Below are 21,120 nucleotides of genomic sequence, written 5' to 3'. Positions count from 1 at the left end.
TAAGCTTAAGGACTGCCTCGGCTACAGAGTAAGTTTGGGCCAGCCTTGGAAACTTAATGAGACTTTGCCTTGACCTAAAAAGGTAGCTACTTGTGGTGGTGCACACTTAATTACAGCACTCAAGAGACAGAGGCAGCCAGACCTCTATGAGTTGGAGGCCAGCTTTGTCAACATAGTAAGTTCCAAGACAGCCAAAGCTACATAGTGAGACCCTGCCTCAAAACCAAAAAGCAAACAAACAAAACCACCACCTCCAACAACAAAAATGTAAAGGGCTGGGGACAGTGACAGAACCCTTGCTTGAGATCTTTGGTTCAATCTCCAATATCAAAACTTAAAAAAATCAAATCAAATCAAATCAGGCAGCCCAATTAAATATGAATTTCAGATAAACAAAGAATATTTTCTTAAGAATATTCTAGGGGCTGGAGAGATGGCTCAGCAGTTAAGAACACTGGCTGCTCTTCCAGAGGACCTGGGTTCAATTCCCAGCATCCACATGGCAGCTCACAGCTGTCTATAACTCTAGTTCCAGGGCATCTAACACTCTCACACACATAACACTAATGTATATTAAGTAATAAATCTAATTTTTTTTTCAGAGACAGGGTTTCTCTGTGGCTTTGGAGGCTGTCCTGAAACTAGCTCTTGTAGACCAGGCTGATCTCGAACCAGGCTGATCTCGAACTCATAGAGATCTGTCTACCTCTGCCTCCTGAGTGCTGGGATTAAAGGAGTGTGCCACCACCGCTGGGCTATAAATAAATCTTAAGAAAAGAATATTCTATACTAGCTAGGTGGTGGTTGTACACACCTGTAATCCCAGCACTTGGGAGGCAGAGGCAAGCAGATCTCTGTGAGTTCGAGGACAGCTTGGTCTACAGAGCAAGTTCCAGGACAGCCAGGATTTTTACACAGAGAAACTCTGGCTTGGGGGGAGGGGTGCAGAGAGGGGAAGGAATATTCTATACTTATATATAAGGCAGCGGGTCATGTGGGACATAGTTACACTGAAACAACTCCACTGGAATTAGATAGAAGCATGTGACTAATTCCCACACACAGGCTGTTAGCAGACATGACACTGTGGCTGACGTGACCATGCCGGTGCCCAGTGCTCAGCCCTTCATTGGTCTCTTCACTGACAAGGAGAGGAGGTCCTTTTCTGAGATGAAGGGACCAGGAGATCTCTGCAGCCTCGTTAACCGACTGAGCACCTCAACAGTGGAACCTTGCCCAGAGCCCATGGTGGATTTAGATTAATTCATTAAGCATGTATGTGGTATATGTGTGTGAGCATGCATGTATGTAGAGGCCAGAAGTCAACAGTGACTGTCTTCCTTGATCACTGTCTCTTTCTTTCTTTCTTTCTTTCTTTCTTTCTTTCTTTCTTTCTTTCTTTCAATTGTAGGTCTCACTATCCAATCCTGGCTGGCCTGTTTCACTATGTAGACTAGACTGTCCTCAAACTCACAGAGATTCCCCCTGCCTCTGCTGGGATTAATGTCACACATCACCACACCTGGCCCAGCTCCTCTTATTTGTTGAGACACAGTCTCTCACTGAACCTGAAGTTCATTTGTTCAGCCAGTCTGGCTGGCCAGTGACTGTCAGTACTGCCTTTGTCCTGGCTTTTAGTTGTGTGCTGGGGATTCGAACTCAGGTCCTCATGCTTAGGTGTCAGAACTTCATCAGACGATCAATGACCAACTGAGCTAACTCCTTAGCTCTTCAAAAATATTTTTTAAAGTGTGTGTTGGGAGGAGAAAGGGTGTACCATGTCATAGTGCATGTGTGGAGGTCAGAAGACAGCTTGCAGGAACCGGTTCTCTCCTTCCACCATGTGAGTTCGAAGGATTGAACGAAGATCTTCAGGTTTGGTAGCAAGGGCTTTTTTCTGCTAAGCATCTCAGTGGCCCACATTTTTTTTTTTTTTTAAAGATGTATGTATCTCTCACATATCCCTGGCTGGCCTGAAACTCCCAATGTAGCTGACCTTGAATTTCTAATCCTCCTGCCTCTAGCTCCCAAGTATTTAGATTACAAATTTGTGTCCCCTTATGTGGATTGTGAGAGGCTGGGCATCAAGCTGTGTTTTTCGTAGGGTGAGTAAACATTCTACCAACTGAGCTACCTCCCCAGCACCCCACTGTGTAGTTTCAATGAACAGAATATAAACTAGTATGGATTTTGAAAATAGAATGTTGTTTATCTGAAACTGGAATTTAATGAGACAACCTATATTTTACCTGACAGTTCTACCCTACAACAAAGCCTGGAGTGTCACAGGCTCAGTAAGGCTGATTGAATGAATGAAAGAATGAAAAGTGTCAAAACCTGTGAGGGTGGTGACACAGCACAGCCCTTATTCTGTTCTCAGTGTTTAGTAGATGTTTACTCCACACACAGAGCTGTTGGGAACATCTTCATGACTGTTCCATTTGGCCCAGGAGAGAATTATTTGTAGGTTAAATTTACTTGTTTAAAAATATAATGGGGGGAAGGGGGCTGAAGGGATGGTTCAGAGGTTAAGAGCACTGGGAGTTCTTTTAGAGGACCCAAGTTCTGTTCCCAGCATCCACATAGCAGCTTACAAATATCTGTAACTCCAGCGTATCTGAGATGCACATAAACACACAAAGGCACACACACATAAAAATAATAAATAAGACAGGCACACAGTACAAAGACATATACGTGGGCAAAATATACATATAAAACAAAATAATATTTTTAAAAAGTTTTTAAAAAATGTATTATTTTTAAAGAAAGGCCCAGTATGTTGGTGCGCACCTTTAATCCCAGCACTCCAGAGACAGAGACAGGGAAATTCCTGTAAGTTCACCCAGCCTGGTGTACATAGGGAGTTCCGGGACAGCCAGAGCTACATAGAGAGACCCTATCTCAAAATAATAATAATTATAATGGTAATAATAATAATGATAATAAGTGTAATCTTAAGAAGAAAGAAAAGTAACACTTATAAAAATTCTAGTGCATTCTGGGAAATTTCCTTTCACAGGCCAACGTGGTCAGTTGTCTAATTGTATTCTTCCAGTCACTTAAAGTCCTTTAACCTTTGGGGAAACACCACCACAACCAGGCTGCCTTAAGTGAGGATCAAAGGAAATGAAAGTGCTAAGCCCATTATGCCAGCCCGGAATGCCTCCTCCATCAATCCATGCCAGGAAGTGAGGAATTTCAGATGCAAATGTCTGGAGATCACATCTGGCTCATCAGCTCCCAAATGCCCTGTCTCCAGAGGCACTGGAGGGGTCCAGCGGGTCCTGCCAGCTCCTGGTGATGGATGGCTCACATCAGCTGGGCTGTCCCAGAGGCATTCTTCAATGCATCCATCGTCCACCTGCCTCCCGGACTTCCAATCTGTCACTAGCACAGGGCAATTTAATCACTGTAAAGAGGCTGTCACTAGGCTTGTAGTCCAATGACTCCAGTGGGAAAACCAGTTTCTCCTTTCACCCCAGCTCACCTAAGCACAGAAGTGCAGAGAAGGACCCAAGGTAGCCTTGAACTCAGAGTCAGAACACCTGGATCCGGGTCTTATGTCATCAGTTCTGTTCCACCAGGATGACCTTCGACAAGTCACTTAACCTTTCTGATCACTGGTTTCCCCTGCAGCAAAAGGAAGCTAACAACTCCCAATTATCACATCATGGGTTTGTCACAGAACTCAGACAAATAATTTCATGGAAAAACAGTATATGAATTTGAGTGTTCTTTAATTTTTTTATTTTGCTTTGTTTTTTTGAGACAGGGTTTCTCTGTGTAACAGCCCTTGCTGTCCTGGAACTTGATTTGTAGACCAGGCTGGCCTCGAACTCTCTCCTCTGCCTCCTGAGTGCTGGGATTAAAAGTGTACACCTCTACCACGTGGTGGCATTGGGTGTTCTTCCGTGTTATTTTGTAAGACAGGTTATTTCACTAACCCTGGAGCTCAGTAGACTAGACTGGCTGGCCACTGAGCCCTAGGGGCTGCCTGCCTCCAGTTTTCCAACCCCTAGGTGTGTGACACCGAGCTTGGCTTTTCTATGGGTGCTGGGAATGGAACTCGGTGCTTTTTTCCCGAGTCACAAGCATTTAGCCTTCTCCCTAGCCTATCTTTTTTTGTTTTGGTTTTTGAAAAGTTTTCTCTTTGTGGCCCATGCTGACCTCAAAGTCACTGTGTGAAAGAGGCCAGATTTGAACTGACATTAATCCTATTGTCTTAGCCTGAAAGTGCTGGGGTTCCAGTCCGGAGCCGCCACGCCCAGTGCAGCGAATGGACTCTGATATGTTCTATAAATGTAAAGCATTTTGGAACTGGGAGTGTGGAGAGCAGGTCTTAAGTAATTTCTTTCTTTTTTAAAAAGTATTTACTTACTCTGTATGTGACTGCATGTATGTATATGTATTACATGTATGTGTGCCCACAGAGGCCAGATAGCATCAACCCCATTATCATCTAGAATCTTGCCATGAAGGCAGCATTCCAACCTAATTAAAGCCAGAGTTTCTCCCAAGCTTTTACCTTGGCACCTGGAAATCCCTGGAGAATGGGATGTTCTTACAATTATAAGGACCGCTGTCTGTGTCCCATCATGTCTTTTGTGTGGTGTGCCTCCACACTGGGATTGCAGATGCCTTCGTGCTGCTGTGTCCTGCTTTTCTGTGGGAGTTAGGGATCTGAACTCAGGTTTCCAGGTTTGTGTGGCAAGCGCTTTACCAGCTCAGCCCTCCCCAACCCCTGGAGGTTTGGGGTTGGTTTTTTGTTTGTTTTCAATGTATTTGTTGGGAGGAGAGCCTAGGAGGATCATGTATGTCTGTCAAAGGACAACTTGCCTGCCGCTTTCTCAGCACTCCTGGGAGGGACCATCTTCCCAAAAGTACCTGGGAAGGGAGGAAGTGCTGGCCCCAGGGCCAGGCAGGGAGGTTTTCTCACACCACAAGCTGAGTGAGAGTGTTGCAGTAAAGGCTGCCATCCACCCTGTCCACTTATGACTGTCTGGCATGGAACCCTTTTATCCTGCAAAGTGAACAGAAAGGTGGTAATAACAAGTTGGTAGTGGTAGAGCTGAGAGAGAGAGGAAGTAAGAGAGAGAGAGAGAGAGAGAGAGAGAGAGAGAGAGAGAGAAGAGAGAATAGTTTAGCCTAGATGGTCCCTTACTACTATGAGGACCCTTTAGCTCTGCAAATTAAGACTAAATTCAAGGACCTGTGAGAGGGTCAATGGGTAAAGGTCCTTGTCACAAGCCTGATAACCAGAGTTCACCCCAGATCCCAATCCCAGGAGCTCATGTGGTGGAGGGAGAGAGTAGGCTCCAGCAAGTTGTTCTTTGACAGACATACATGATCCTCCTAGGCTCTCCTCCCAACAAATACATTGAAAACAAACAAATAGAAAACCAACCCCAAACCTCCAGGGGTTGGGGAGGGCTGAGCTGGTAAAGCGTTTGCCACACAAACCTGGAAACCTGAGTTCAGATCCCTAACTCCCACAGAAAAGCAGGACACAGCAGCACGAAGGCATCTGCAATCCCAGTGTGGAGGCACACCACACAAAAGACATGATGGGACACAGACAGCGGTCCTTCTAACTCACTGGCCAGCTAGCCTAGCTGAAGTGATGAACATCAAGCATCAGTAAGAGATCTTATAACTTGAGGTGGAGAGCTATGGAGGAGGACCCCGGACATTGACATGTCTGGCTTCTGAGCGCACATGTGTACTCACAAACACATGGACAAGTACATGACACACGGCTCGGGGATGGGGGTGGGGGACATAATCCCAGCAGTCCAGTAGGCAGGTGTTGTAGCCACAGTATAGATCTTGGCACTTGGAGGTGGAGGCAGAAGGATCTCAAGTTCCAAGCCAGTCTGAATGACCTAGCTAGGAAGACCTTGTCTCAACAACCCCCAAACCAACCAAACAAAAGACAAAAAGCAGAAAAAAGAAGAGGGAGGGAGGAATTAGCTTCCCACACCTTCCATTTCCACAGTAAATATGCCAGTAGTGTTTTTCGGCACCCGAGACTGCCAGCTGCTCCATCTTCGCCAGTGTTAGACCCAACACCTTCACACCCAAAGGAGGGGAAGACACAGGCAAGAAAGTGGGTTTGTGAAGGCGAGGAGGAAGTCCAAAGGTGGAGAAAACAAACAGACCCAGCCAGGGCAGATCAAGCCTCAGTGGAGCTCAAATTGTTCCACACCTGGGGACAGAAATCAATTCTGAGCTCTGACAAAGCCTGGAGGTGAGAAGTGGCTGGTGCTTGATGTGGGAAATGAAGTATTACAGGCGGGAGCGAGGTGGCAAAGCACTTGGCTGGCATTCTTGAGACCCTGAGTTCCATCCCCAGCATAGCAGGAAAATATAAATAGGACTGTAATACTCTAGCCTCCACACCGTGTTCCCTCCTCCCTCTAGAAGCAGAGGTAACTCATCATGCTGAGGAAGCTTGGAAGGCTGGAGACAGTGTCTGCCTTCTGATCTGATGGCACAACACTAGCAGTCACTCATCTGTGCTCTTCTTTCTCTGGGATCTTGGGGTTAGAAATTGGCTGTGAGTTAGGTATGGTGGTGTAGACATGCAATCCCAGCACTTGGGAGACGGAAGCAGGAGTAGCAGTGAGTTTGAGGGCAGCTTGGGCATTTAAACACATGTGTTTGGGGCCTGGAGAGCTGGCCCAGCTGTTCAAGATCACTAACTGCTCTTGCAGAGGAATCTGGTCAACTATATGTGTACGTGTGTGTGTGTGTGAGTGTGCAAACAAGTGTGCATGTGGGTATAGCACAACATGAAGAAAAGAGAACAAAGGAAGGATACATATAAGAGCATAAAGAAGATCAAATGTAGGTAGTGGATATGAGTTATGAAAGGTGATATGGATATTATTATTATTATTATTACTATTATTATTATTTTGGTTTTTCGAGACAGGGTTTCTCTGTGGCTTTGGAGGCTGTCCTGGCACTCGCTCTTGTAGACCAGGCTGGTCTCGAACTCACAGAGATCCACCTGCCTCTGCCTCCTGAGTGCTGGGATTAAAGGCGTGCGCCACCAACACCCAGCTGGACACAATTATTTTTCTGGTTCCAATTCTGTCATGGATATTTTGGTCTTGGTGATGGTACTGGCTGATTTTGTGTGTCAACTTGACACAAGCTGGAATCATCAGAGAGGAAGGAGCCTCAGCTGAGGAAATGCCTCCATGAGACCCAGCTGTAAGGCATTTTCTCAATTAGTGATCAATTAAGGGGGAGGGCCCAGCTCACGTGGGTGATGCCATCCTGAGCTGGTGGTCCTGGGTTCTGTAAGAAAGCAGGCTGAGCAAGGCAAGGGAAGCAAGCCAGTAAGCAGCACCCTCCAGGGCCTCTGCATCAGCTCCTGCCTCCAGAATCCTGCCCTGCTTGAGTTCCTGCCATGACTTCCTTTGGTGAAGTAATGTGGAAGTGTGAGCCAAATAAACCCTTTCCTCCCCAACTTGCTTTTTGATCAAGCTGTTTCATCACAGCAATAGAAAACCTAACTAAGACAGTGATTAATAAGTACATAAAATGTATTAGGTACTGAAAATGTAAGATTTAATGTGAAGGTCCACAGCCATTCCAAATGCCTCTTTGAACCCCTATTGAAGTTTGTGAGGCTGTGCAGCTTTTGAGTCTGATTAAATTTGGTATGTGATGTCTTAATTTATGTGCAAGCATTTTGTAATAAAATTTATAAAAGTATGCATTTGGGGATTAGAGAGCTGGTTCGGTGGTTAAGAACGTTGCCTGCTCTTGTAGACATTTCAGGTTCAGTTCCCAAAATTCAGGTGGCAGCTGACAACCATTTGTAACCCTAGCTCATGGTGTCCATCACCTTCTTCTGGTCTCCATATGTGCCTTCACTCATGGGGTACACATAAACTTGTGTAAGCACACAGATACACAGAAAATTAATAAATTCATATTGTTAATAAATACATGTTTGTATTTGTTAACAAGCTTGCTTCACATGTCAATCCCTTCTCCCTCTCTCTCCCCTCTCCCCAACCCCCCACCAGCCCTTCACCCCTCCCCCTTCTGCTCCCCAATGAGGGTAAGGCCCTCCATGGGGGTTCCCTAAAGTCTGTCATATCATCCTGGACAGGGCCTAGGCCCTCCCCCATGTGGCCAGCACCCCTCCATGTGAGATGGGCTCCCAAAGTCCCTTCTTACACCAGGGAAAAATACTGATCCACTACCAGGGGCCTCATAGAGGGTCGAGGCCTCCTCATTGACATCCTCGTTCAGGGGTCTGGATCAGTCCAGTGCTGGCCTCCCAGACAGCAGTCTGGGGTCCATGTGCTCCCCCTTGTTCAAGCCAGCTGTTTCTGTGGGTTTCGCCAGCCTGGTCCTGACCCCTTTGATATTCATTCCTCCCTCTCTGCAACTAGGTTCCAGAGTTCAGTTCAGTGTATAGCTATGGGTGTCTCTGCCTCTGCTTCCATCAGCCAATGGATGAGGGCGCTCAGGTCCAGCCGGCGGGAGGGGGGAAGGAAGAGTGAGGTGTTTCCAGACTCAGGGAGGTCCCCCCTGTCTGGGCGGGTCCACTCTATCTGCTTGTTTGTTTTTAATTTATTTTATTATTTTATGTAAAAGGGTGTTTTGCCAGCCTGTGTACCTGTAACAAGCATGTCGCTGCATCTAGTCTTGCCAGAGTATTTGGGTTAGTGGCCACACCCCTTTGGGCGTAACTTCAGGTGCGCAGAGGCGGTCTCAGGCCTGATCGCCCTCTTGGGCTGTGGATAGGGTAGGAGGGTAGAGACAACATCCTCTGGAGCAGAAAAGTTGCAGTGGTTCTTTATTGTCTGTGTAAGTTGTTCCCCAGTAAAACATCCATTTATCTTTTATCTTGGATCTAGTGAACTTCACAAGCATGCATGCTTTTTGTTCATGGAGAGCAGAAGAGGGCATTGGATCTCCTGAAGCTGGAGTTGCAGATGGTTGAGTTGCCTTGTGTGTGCTGGGAACCGAAACTATGTCCTCTGCAAGAGCTGCAAGTGCTCTCAGTCACTGAGCCATCTCTCCAAGCCCTGTCCTTGAGCCTTTGAATTTGGGTTTGACCATCGCTATATTGTCCTGTACCATGATCCAGGCACAGTATAGCTAAAGATGATTAGAGGAAGCACACACATATCCTCTCTTTCTTTCTGACAGAATTTCATGTAGTCCAGGTTGGCCTCAAACTCTGGATGTGGCCAAGGGTGATTATGAACTTCTGATCTTCCTGCCTCTCCTTTCAGAGTGCTGATGTTACAGGCCTGTACCACCACATCTGGCTATGACTCGATGTTTCTTGATTCAGGGTTAGGCTGCCTGCTGGAGTACTTAAAGTCATCAACACTGGCAAGCCTGACACATACAAAGCGGGTAAGGAATGTGTACTGAAACCACAGTGGCATAGCAAAGAATAGAAACAAACAAAAATCTATAGCAACACCCACAACTACTCCAGAACCTTGTAGTTAGAGGAAACAAAATACTAGCTTGTTCACTTTTTTCTTTTTTTGAGACAAGTAACCCAAGCTTGCTCCAAATTCAGTATGCAGTCTTGGTTGTCCTTGAACTATTGGCAAAACCAAACCAAACCAAACCAAAACAAAACAAAAAAGGGTATTCATTAGGGTGTGTGTGTGTGTGTGTGTGTGTGTGTGTGTGTGTGTGTGTATGTGTGTGCCATGGAGGTCTGAGGACAACTTTACAGAGTTCTCATCTTTTACCTTGATAAGGGTTCTGGGAATGAAACTGGTTGCCAGGTTTGTTTGACAAACACCTTTTACCTGCTGAGCCATCTTGCCAGCCCAGTCTCCATTTAGTAATGAGAAAATGGAGGCTCAGAGAGGTTAAGTGGCTTCTCTAAGGTTAGATAGCTAGGAAATAGCAGATTTGGAATTTGAATCTCGGTTCCAGAGCCTCCATTTTGTTCTTCTACATCTGGGTGGCCACCTTTTCTGGAGTCTGCCCTAGACTCACAATTTGGAACACTAAAAATCCCATCCTGAGAACACCAGCAAAAGGCAACCAAAAAGGTTGGTCACCTTGTACCTCAAATACAGCTTTTCAAGGTCAGCTATTTGGTAAATAAGGCCGTAATTACCTCTGGATAGAGCAGCATCCAGTTTGCTGATCTCTACTACGATAGAGGGTTGTGAAAATGACCTTGTTAGGCTCTTGCTATTAAAGTAGATGGCATGTAGAAGAAATCTGTGGATGGGACAGAAATGGGAGCCAAGGAAAACAACTCCAAATGAATGATAATGATGGGGAGAGAAAGGGCTTGGCAAAGGGTTGGCTGAGATGAAGACAGCTAGCAATAACCTGGGATAATGAAGGTGATGATGGCAACAGCTTTGCATCCCATGCCAGTCTCTGTCTTCTCAATTTTCTAAGGCAGCCATGTGAAGGCTCAGAGAAGCTTAAGTTAGAAGAATTCTTTTTTTGCAACAGTAGAAGCAGCCTGCCCTGCCAGAGGATTATTTGAGAAGGCCTAGGAAGAAGGCTATAGACTTAGGCTTGGTCATGACTCAAATGGTTGCTTCTACATGTTTCCTAGCTGAGGTTTTTCCAAGATCCCCTGAGGACAGAAGGTTTTTTTCAAGCCTTGTGGTCTTGCCCACATTGGAAGTGGAAATCAGGAAAAGGATAAAAAGCCAATCTAATCCTTTCGCTCACCAAAGGCATGGCACTCCTGCCTTCAGTAACCTTTTAGTCAGAACTTGCTGCATGGCCCAGGCTTTGTGACTTGGCAAGAGCCAGCCATCTCCTGGGTGACTTGGCTGGATACTTGGATGTTAATGAGTGACCAAGGAGAACACATGGAAACGGGTGTCTCACAATTTGTTCCATTGCTTCAGGCCAAGCTCCATCTCTCTGGAACAGCTAGTTTCAGTTCATGTACCTTGGTGTGTCAGTCAGCTATCAGCCTGGATGGCTTGTAGTTAATCTTCATTTGCCCCAGTCTCTTTTTACACGGAGTTACAAATGGCTCCCTTCCTACTGTTTCATAGGAATGGCTCAGCAGTCAAGACACATACTGCTCTTGCAGGGGACTTGAGTTCGATTCCTAACACCCAAGTCTGATGGATTACCAACTCTAGGATCCAATGCCCTTTTCTGGACTCTAAGGGCACCTGCACTCACATGTATGCATTAAATAATGTGAATATACATAATCAAAAAAGAATCTCTCTTTTAAAACCAGTACCAGTCAGAAGTAGAAAAGATATCTTTAGAGCTGGTAAACACACAAAGGACTTTTGCTCTAGTGGCCACTATTTTCCATAATTCCAATGGCTACACTTGGACTTGGATAATTCTGGTTTTAAAAGATGACTCAGTGGTTAGAGCACTGGCTGCTCTTCCAGAGGACCTGGGTTCAATTCCCAGCATCCACATGACAGCTCACACCTGTCTGTAACTCCAGTTCTAGGGGATCTGACACCCTCACATAGACACACATGAAGGCAAAACACCAAATGCACATAAAAAATAAATAAATCATTAAAAAAAGAAACAGCACACACACACACACACACACACACACACACACACACACACACACAGAGGTCTGGGCATGGTGGCACACTCTTTTAATCCCAGCAGAGGTAGGAAGATCTCTTTAAATTCAAGGCTAGCCTGGTCTACATATTGAGAGTTCCAGGACAGCCAGGGCTATGTAGAGAGACTCTGTCTCAAAAAACAGTGTGGGGGGGTCTGAAGAGATGGCTCAGAGGTTAAGAGCAATGACTACTCTTCCAGAGGTCTGAGTTCAGTTCCCAGAAACTGCATGGCTCACAACCATCTCTAATGAGATCTGATGCCTTCTTCTGGCATGTAGGCAAACATACAGACGAGCACAATATACATATTAAATAAAATAAATATTAGAAAAAACAATGGGAGAGGGGATATAGGTGGATAGTTTAGTCCTTAAAATGTTTGCTTTGTGGATTGGGTATGTTAGCACACGTCTTTAAATCCATCACTTGGGAGGCAGAGGAAGGTGGAGCTCTGTGAATTTGAGGCCAGTTTGGTCTACAGAGTGAGTTCCAGGACAACCAGAGCTACACAGAGAAACTTTGTATCAAAAAAAAAAAAAAAAAAAAAAAAAAAAAACAAAGAAAGAAAGGGAAAAAAAAGCAAGCAAACAAGCAAGCAAGCTGGGCTTACTGGGGTTTGGTGGTGCACTGTTTTAATCACAACATTTGAGAGGCAGGAGCAGTAGGATCTCTGAGTTCAAGGCTACCCTGGTCTATACAGTGAGTTATAGGCCACTGTGGTGGTTTGAATAAAAATGTCCCCCCTCCTGTAAACTCATAGGGAGTGTCATTATTGGAGGTATGGCTTTGTTTGAGTAGGTGTCCCCTTATTGGAGAAAGTGTGTCACCTGGAGTGGGCTTTGAGGTTTCAGAAGCTCAAGCCAGGCCCAGTGTCATTCTCTCTTCCTGCTGCTTCCTAATTCAGGTGTAGAACTCTCAGCTACTTCTCAGGCACCAAAACAAGCCTGTGTGCTGCCGTGGCTTCCCACCCTGACAATAATGGACTAAACTGAACTGTAAGCCACCCCAATCAAATGTTCTCCTTTATAGGAGTTTCTGTGGTCATGGTGTCTATTCACAGCAATAAAAGCCTAGCTAGATAAACACCTTCAGCAAAGTGGCAGGATTCAAGAGTAACTCAAAAAAATCTGTAGCCCTGCTATATACCAATGACACATTGGTGGAGAAAGAAATCAGAGAAACATCACATTTACAGTTGCCACAAACAACATAAAATACCTTGGGGTAACACTAACCAAAAAAGTGAAAGACCTGTACCGTAAGAATTTTGAGTCTCTAAAGAAAGAAATTAAAGAAGATACCAGAAAATGGAAAGATCTCCCATGCTCTTGGATAGGTAGAATCAATTTAGTAAAAATGGCAATCTTGCCAAAAACAATCTACAGATTCAATGCAATCCCCATCAAATCCCAACACAATTCTTCACAGACCTTGAAAGAATAATTCTCAACTTTATATGGAGAAACAAAAGACCCAGGATAGCCAAAACAACCTTGTACAATAAAGGAACTTCTGGAGGCATCACCATCCCTGACTTCAAGCTCTATTATAGAGCTGTAGTCCTGAAAACAGCTGATATTGGCACAAAAATAGACAGGTAGATCAATGGAATAGAGTTGAAACCCCTGATATTAACCCACACACCTACGAACACCTGATTTTTGACAAACAATCCAAATTTATATGATGGAATAAAGAAAACATCTTTAACAAATGGTGCTGGCATAACCTGATTTGGACATGCATAACATTCAGACTGGATAAAGGCTGCAGATACATCCAAGTCTATCGCCTTGCACAAAACTTAAGTCCAAATGGATCAAAGACCTCAACATAAATCCAGCCACACTGAACCTATTAGAAGATAAAGTGGGAAATACCCTTGAATTAATTGGTACAGGAGACTGCTTCTTGAACATTACACCAGTAGCACAGACACTGAGGTCAACAATTGATAAATGGGACCTCCTGAAACTGAGAAGCTTCTGTAGGGCAAAGGACACAGTCAGCAAGACAAAACAGCAGCCCACAGACTCAGAAAAGATATTCACCAACCCCACATCTGACAGAGGGCTGATCTCCAAAATATGCAAAGAACTCAAGAAGCTAGTCTCCAAAACACCAAACAATCCAATTAAAAAGTGGAGTACAGAACTAAATAGACAATTCTCAATAGAGGAATCTAAAATGGCTGAAAGACACATAAGAAAGTGTTCAACATCCTTAGCCATCACAGAAATGCAAATCAAAACAACTTTGAGATACCATCTTACTCCTGTCAGAATGGCCAAAATCCAAAACACCAATGACAGTTTCTGCTCGAGAGGATGTGGAGAAGGGGAACACTTCTCCACTGCTGGTGGGAGTGCCAACTTGTACAGCTACTTTGGAAATCAGTATGGCGACTCCTAAGAAAATGGGAATCAGTCTACCACAAGATCCAGCAATTCTTACAACAAGGACATCTGTTCAACAATGTTCATAACAGCACTATTTGTAATAGCCAGAAACTGGAAGCAGCCTAGATGCCCCTCAATTGAAGAATGGATAGAGAAAATGTGGTACATTTACACAATGGAGTACTACTCATCCGAAAAAAAACAATGGAATCTTAAAATTTGCAGGCAAATGGATGGAACTAGAAGAAACCCTTCTGAGCGAGGTAACCCAATCACAAAAAGACAAACACGGTATGTACTCATTCATATGTGGATTTCAGACATAGAGTAAAGGATTACCAGCCTACAATCCACACTGCCAGAGAAGCTAGCAAACAAGGAGGACCCTAAGAGAGACACACGTGGTCCCCTGGAAAAGGGGAAAGGTTCAAGATCTCCTGAGCAAATTGGGAGCACAGGAAGAGAGGGGAGGCAGGTAAGAGAATTAGAATGGGAGAAGAGGAGGGGTGAGGAGGACATGAGGGAGCAGAAAGATTGAGTCAGGGGAAGAATAGAAGATAACAAAAATGGAGATACCATAATGGAGGGAGACATTTTAGGTTTACAGAGAAATCAGGCACTAGGGAAATGTCTGGAGATCTACAAAGATGACACCAGCTAACAATCTAAGCAACAGAGGAGAGGCTACCTTAAATGCCCTCCCTGATAATGAGATTGATGACTGACTTATATGCCACCCGATAGCCCTCATCCAGCAGCTGGTGGAAGTAGAAGCAGACACCCACAACTTATCACTGAACTGAACTGGAATCCAGATGCAGAGAAGGTCAAGTGATGAGCAAAGAGGTCCAGACCAGGTTGGTGAAACCCACAGAAACAGCTGACCTGAACATCGTAGAACTCTTGCTCCCAGAATGATAGCTGGGATACCAGCATGGGACTGATCCAGACCCCAGGAACATGGGTTTCAGTGAGGAAACCTTGGAAATCTACAGGACCTCCTGTAGTAGTTCAGTACTTATCCCTAGCATTCCACATAGAGGGATACTCCCTGAGCCAAGACACACAGGGTGGGCCTAGGCCCTATCCCAAAGGATACCATAGACTCTGATGACACCCTGTGGAAGGCCTCACCATCCAGGGGGAGCAGAAAGGATATGTGATAGGTAGGGTTTTAGTTGGGGGGGTGGTAGGGGAGGAGGGGAGGGAGAGGGAACTGGGATTGACATGTAAAACAATCTTGTTTCTAATTCAAATTAAAAAAAATCTGCAAAAAAAAAAAGCCTATCTTAAGATAGCCATCCAGCTTTATAGAGAGAAAACCTGTCTCAAAAACAAGGAGAAGAATGAGAAGAGGATGAGGAAGTAAGAAAGGGATGAAGACGGTCTGATGGTGAATGCTTGTCATCCCAGTACTTGGGAGGCAGAGACAGATGGATTCCTGGGGTTTGGCTTAGCTTGCTGGATGACTTCCAGGCCAGTGAGACACCCTTTTAGTAAACAAATGACTAAAAAATAATAAATATTTAAGAATGAAAGGACTGGCGGCCCAGTGGTGGTGGCACACACCTTTAGTCCCAGCACTCGGGAGGCAAAGGCAGGCGGATCTCTGTGAGTTTGAGACCAGCCTGGTCTACAAGAGCTAGTTCTAGGACAGCCTCCAAAGCCACAGAGAAATCCTGTCTCGAAAAACCAGTACTGACAAGATGAGTCAAGTGGGCAAAAGCACTTGCCTTGAAAATCAGATGACCTGAGTTCAATCCCTAAAATCAGTATAAAGGTAGAGGAAGAGAACCAGGTTCATAAAGTTGTTCTCTGACTGCCACTCATGTGCCATGGCACAAATGTGGGAGTACTCAAGTGCACACACACACACACACACACACACACACACACACACCATTAAGAGAGGAGCCACTGTTGCTATTGGAGGACTTTTGCTTTATTATTAAAAGTTTTGCCCTATCTGTTAGTTCCTGTAAAGTTTAGCCCTGACTTAATGGATGTGTGGGATATGATTTAGTAGTTTTGAGTGGAAAAGTAGCTATCTTACTGTCTCCAAAAATTTGTGACAAAGTACATGCTAACATGAAACTTACCTCTTAACTGCTTCCCGGAATAAAGTTTGATGACACTTGAGTTCTATTCATGTCATTGTGTAACCACTGTTACCTGCTATCCACGAAACTCCAAAATCATCAAACCATAACCCCTCATTCTTCTCCTCCAACTTAAAAAAAAAGGAAAACAAACAAGTTTATTTTAGGATGTCCCTAAAGAGCATTAAAAATACGCAGTTGTCTCCCTTAACTGGCTCGGTCTGTATTCATCACTGTTTCTGGGAACAAATTATATAGCTGTATACTTATTACATAGCCTCTATATGGAAGTTAAATGTTCAAAAGTTTCCCCTGAACAAATGTGGGCAGGAAAGGGACCTTGAAATCATAATTCTTTGAGGCTTTATCAAGGCTTTTGCTTGTTTTTTGTTTGTTTGTTTTTGTTTCATTTTTGTTTTTCGAGACAGGGTTTCTCTGTGAATCAGTCCTGGCTGTCCTGGAACTCACTCTGTAGACCAGGCTGGCCTCAAACTCACAGAGATCTGCCAGCCTCTGCCTCTCAAGTGCTGGGATTAAAGGCGTGTGTCACCACTACTGGGTGGTGGCTCATTAAGTTTAACAGCAAAGTTACTGGGTAATCAATGATCCAGCCAATGGATAAGATACATGGATGCTGGGCTGACACTGTTCTGAAATAAGATAGACAGAGTTGGGTTTTGCGGGGAGGGGCACTCAGAGAGGGAGTTCAGTGCTGAGATGGAATCCAGGATATTGCACACGCTGGACGAGCACCAGTCTGGAAGATGGTCTTCCTCTTCCTTTCTCTCCTCCTCGTCTTCTTGAAATGGCAGCTTGCTATGTAGCCCAAGCTGATCCCAAATCTGGGATCCTCTTGCTCCATCCTTGCAACCCTAGCCTTGTTAGGGTTAGGGTTATGAGTGTGAACAGCCACGGCTGACCCTTGTGCAGAGAGCTTTTAAGTTCTTAGATGGCCCGCAGTAGTTAGTAAGTAAGTAAGTAAGAAGTATACTTACTTCTCAGTCTCTCTCTCTTCTTTTTTTGAGGCAGGGTCTTGTGTAGTCTAGGGTAGTCTCGAATCCATTATGTAGCAAAAGAGCTATGGAAATGGCTCAGTAGTTAGAAAGGGTTTGAGTTGTTTATCTGTTGCTGTAGCGAGATATGTTATAGGCTGCTGCCAAGGCATCATAAGCAGAACATTGATGGGGCTAGAGAGACAGCTCAGTGGTCAGGAGCACATAGTGCTCTTGCAAAGGACTGGGGTTGGTTCCCAGCACCCATATATGCTGTCAATATATTCCATATATATTGTCAATGACTCCAGTCCCAGGAGATCTGAGGCCCTCTTCTTGCCTCTGAGGGCACCAGATCTGTGCACAGTGCACATACTACATGAGGGCAAAATACTCCCACACCTAAAACAGGGCAAATAGTTTTAAAAAAGAAAAAAGAAAGAAAAATACTGGGGACTGGGTTGCAGCTTAATTGGTAGAGCACTTGCCTAGTATGCACAGGGACCCAGATTGCCCCCCCAAGCGCTGCATACACTGTAATTCCACTACTCTGGAATTGGAGGAGGAGGATCAGGAGTTCTAGAAAGCCTTGGCTGTGTGAGACCATCTCCTCAAAAATAAAAACAAACAAATGAAGTAGAGTAGGGCTGATGAGGTCACTCAGCAGGTAAGGAAGGGTGCTTGCTGCCAAACCTGCCAGCCTGAGTTCAATCCCCAGGATTCACACGGTAGAAGGGGGAAACAGACTTCTTTTGGGTTACCTTCTGACATCCACTTGTGCACCTTGGCACGTGTGTATGTCTCTCCTAAGAAAGAAATAAAATGAAATCAAAATTGCTTCAAAATAGAATAATGGGCTCAAATGGCCAAACCTGTGGCCAGAGAGAATTTAGACGAAATTTCTTCTGAATAGCTAACTGGTTTTCTTGCGTCTCTCATCACTTCAAGATTTAAAGTTTAAATGGACCATAGGCAAATGCCCTGGTGCTTAGTATAAACCCAAATCCTATTCCGTGTCCACTGTTTCTCCTCTGCCTGGCTCTTCACTCTTTAAAGACTTGGGATGGAGACGTCCCGTTAACTTTGTGTCCTTCCTCGCCTGGGATTTGTAAGTCAAAATCTTTGCACTCCTTTGCCTTTTGTGGTTGGGTGCTGCATGTGTGCCTTCCATCTGAAGAGCTAGCAGAAACCCACATTGGATACTCCCCAGGGATGCCAGGGGAAGAGGCCACTACAGTGAGGGTCACATAGACATAAGTGTGATGTAGGTCAGCTAAGAGACACAGAAGAGTCTGCCAGGAGAAACCAGTTTCCTGTGTAAGGGCCTCCTGGTTGTGGGTCTGATGACTGGGCATTAAACCACCCTCCCAGTCGAAGGAGCCTGTAAAAGACACATTGCAAATACCTAAGCCCAGCTCCTCTCTCTTCCCCGCTATGACATGGTGGCTGCATTTGGGAACCCAATTTAACTGGGGTTCTCCAAACACCAGAGAACAGAAGCATCTGTCAGGTGCCAGGAGAGTGAGTGACAGCTGCCTCTTAGGGGATGCAAGAAGGCAGCTTCAGCTGGGGTGGGAATTCCCCAAGTGACAGTTACACCTCTGCCCACATTTACATCTTGATCTAATTTCTGCATATGATTTCAGAACCGATATTCTTCTGGTGGCAAGGGACTCAAGGATTGACAGGCATGAATCATGTTTGAGCACAGAGCAGGGGCTTCACATAATCTATTCCTGGGGCTGCCTGCTAATAAAAGGGCAGAGGTTTTTACTCTGTGGGTTTTAGGAGATGGAATGCCCCTGCTGTCTCCTTCGATTAATGTCCCGTACCATAGAGCAGCAAACAGTGATCTGGGCTCTGTGCCCAATCACTTGCTAACTTCTGCTATAATCTCCCTCTCCCCCTTAAATGTTTTTTGTGTTTGAGTCACAGGGCCCTGATAGAATTTGCTTGAGAAGTGAAACCTTGCAATATTAGATCTAGTTTCCCTAATACTGCAAACAAAACAAAACAAAACAAAACAAAACAAAACAAAACAAAACCCAGGGCACACTGGGCAGCCAGACCTGACTTGGCAAGTTCCAGGTCAGTAAAAGACCCTGTCTCAAACAAAACAAAACAGTAAGGTTTCCGGGACTAAAACCTGAAACTCTGGCCCCTACACGAACACACACACATAGACACACACACACACAGACACACACACACACACACACTCACACACACAGAGACACACTCTCTCTCTCTCACACACACACACACACACAGACACACATACAGACACACACACACACACCACACACATACACACTCACACACACACACAGACACACACACAGACACACACCACACCACACACACACACACACACACACACCACACACACACACAGACACACATACACACTCACACACACACACACACACACACAGACACAGACACACACACACACAGAGACACACACACAGACACACTCACACATACACACACACACATACACACACACAGTATTCACAGCTTGGGACTCAGACCCAGTGCCCCCTTGCTAGCTGTATATATATATTTTTTAAACAGAATCTCATGTAGACTAGTGGGCTGGCATTGAACTCTCCATGTAGTCAAGGCTAACCTTGAACTTCTGATCCTCCTGTCTCTATCTCCCAAGATCTGCAATTATAGGAGTGTAATACCACACTTGGCTTTTTTAAAATGTGATTTATGCGGGCGTTGGTGGTGCACACCTTTAGTCCCAGCACTCGGGAGGCAGAGGCAGGTGGATCTCCGTGAGTTCGAGGCCATTCTGGTCTACCAAGGGAGTTCCAGGACAGGCTCCAAAACAATACAGAGAAACCTTGTCTCAAAAAAACAAAACAAACACAAACAAACAAACAAGTGATTTACTGTTTTGTGTTGTTTGTGCTGGGGCTTGAGCCCAGTCCTGGACATGCTGGACAAGTACACTGCTATAGTAGATGAGTCATTTCTTGTCATGAAGCCCTGTTTTCTCATTTCACCAAGTGGTCACTGAGTTTTGGGAGCCCATGGAATGAATGAACAAATTGAGCAACTGCCATGCCTCTGGCACTGTGCTAAGTGTCTTTTAACCATTAACTGTAGTCAAGATTGTACCTGCTTTCTGTCCCTCCAGGCTTGCCGGAGAGTCAAGATAAGACCACAGGTGGGAAAGTGCTTTGCAACAGGAAAGGATGTAATCATGTGGAGGCCTGTTACCTTTGCTCTTTGCTCTGATTTGCTTTGTCCTGTTTTGCCCTCTCATCCCTCTGAGTTTGCAGGAGATTGCCCAGGCGTGTCTTCATGAGGCTGATTGAGTCCAGTGCTGACGGTCCCACTCTGGGAAGGCAGTGCTTCCTTCTGAACTCCTGCCCCGAGGCACACAAGTCATCTTGAAATGTAGGACAGCAGCAGATTAAGGCTGATCTGTGTGTGACTCAGATGAAGTCAAAGGGGCTGGGTTTGGTGGGTTTGCCCTGCTCATTTCCATGTGCTCAGAGGAAGAGCTGTACCTGTGATCTTGGTTTCCTGGAGGAAATAGAGCAGGGACTCAGAAGCCCCACCGTCCCAGCCCGGCCTCCTCCCCCTGCCATTCACTAGTTGTGTCAAGACGATTTTATCCAATATGGACAGAAAGCAGAAGCATCTAGAATCAGGGGTAGCTGACTAATGGACTTCTAGGGCAACCTAGTTTTTCTTTTCTTTTGCTGGGGAGGGCTTGAACCTAGGGCTTTGTGCATGCTGGGCACGTGCTCTGCCATTAAGCTACATTTCAAATCTTCCTCTCCATGTCCTCTATTATTCTGTCCAGCTTTCTCTCCAGAGAGATCATGGCTTCCAGTAGTTCTGGAATCTAATGGTTCACAGCTGTATCAGATGTGACCTTGTCTCTGCCTGCAATTCCTGTTTTCTTTTTTTTTTTTTAAGATTTTATTTATTTATTATGTATACAACATTCTGCTTCCATGTATATCTATCTGCACACCAGAAGAGGACACCAGATCTCATAATGGATGGTTGTGAGCCACCATGT

The sequence above is a fragment of the Cricetulus griseus genome, chromosome 7 (genome assembly GCF_003668045.3).
Source record: "Cricetulus griseus strain 17A/GY chromosome 7, alternate assembly CriGri-PICRH-1.0, whole genome shotgun sequence".
Lineage (NCBI taxonomy): Eukaryota > Metazoa > Chordata > Mammalia > Rodentia > Cricetidae > Cricetulus > Cricetulus griseus.
The sequence above is the reverse complement of the archived record's forward strand: the minus strand, read 5'-3'. Positions refer to the sequence as shown.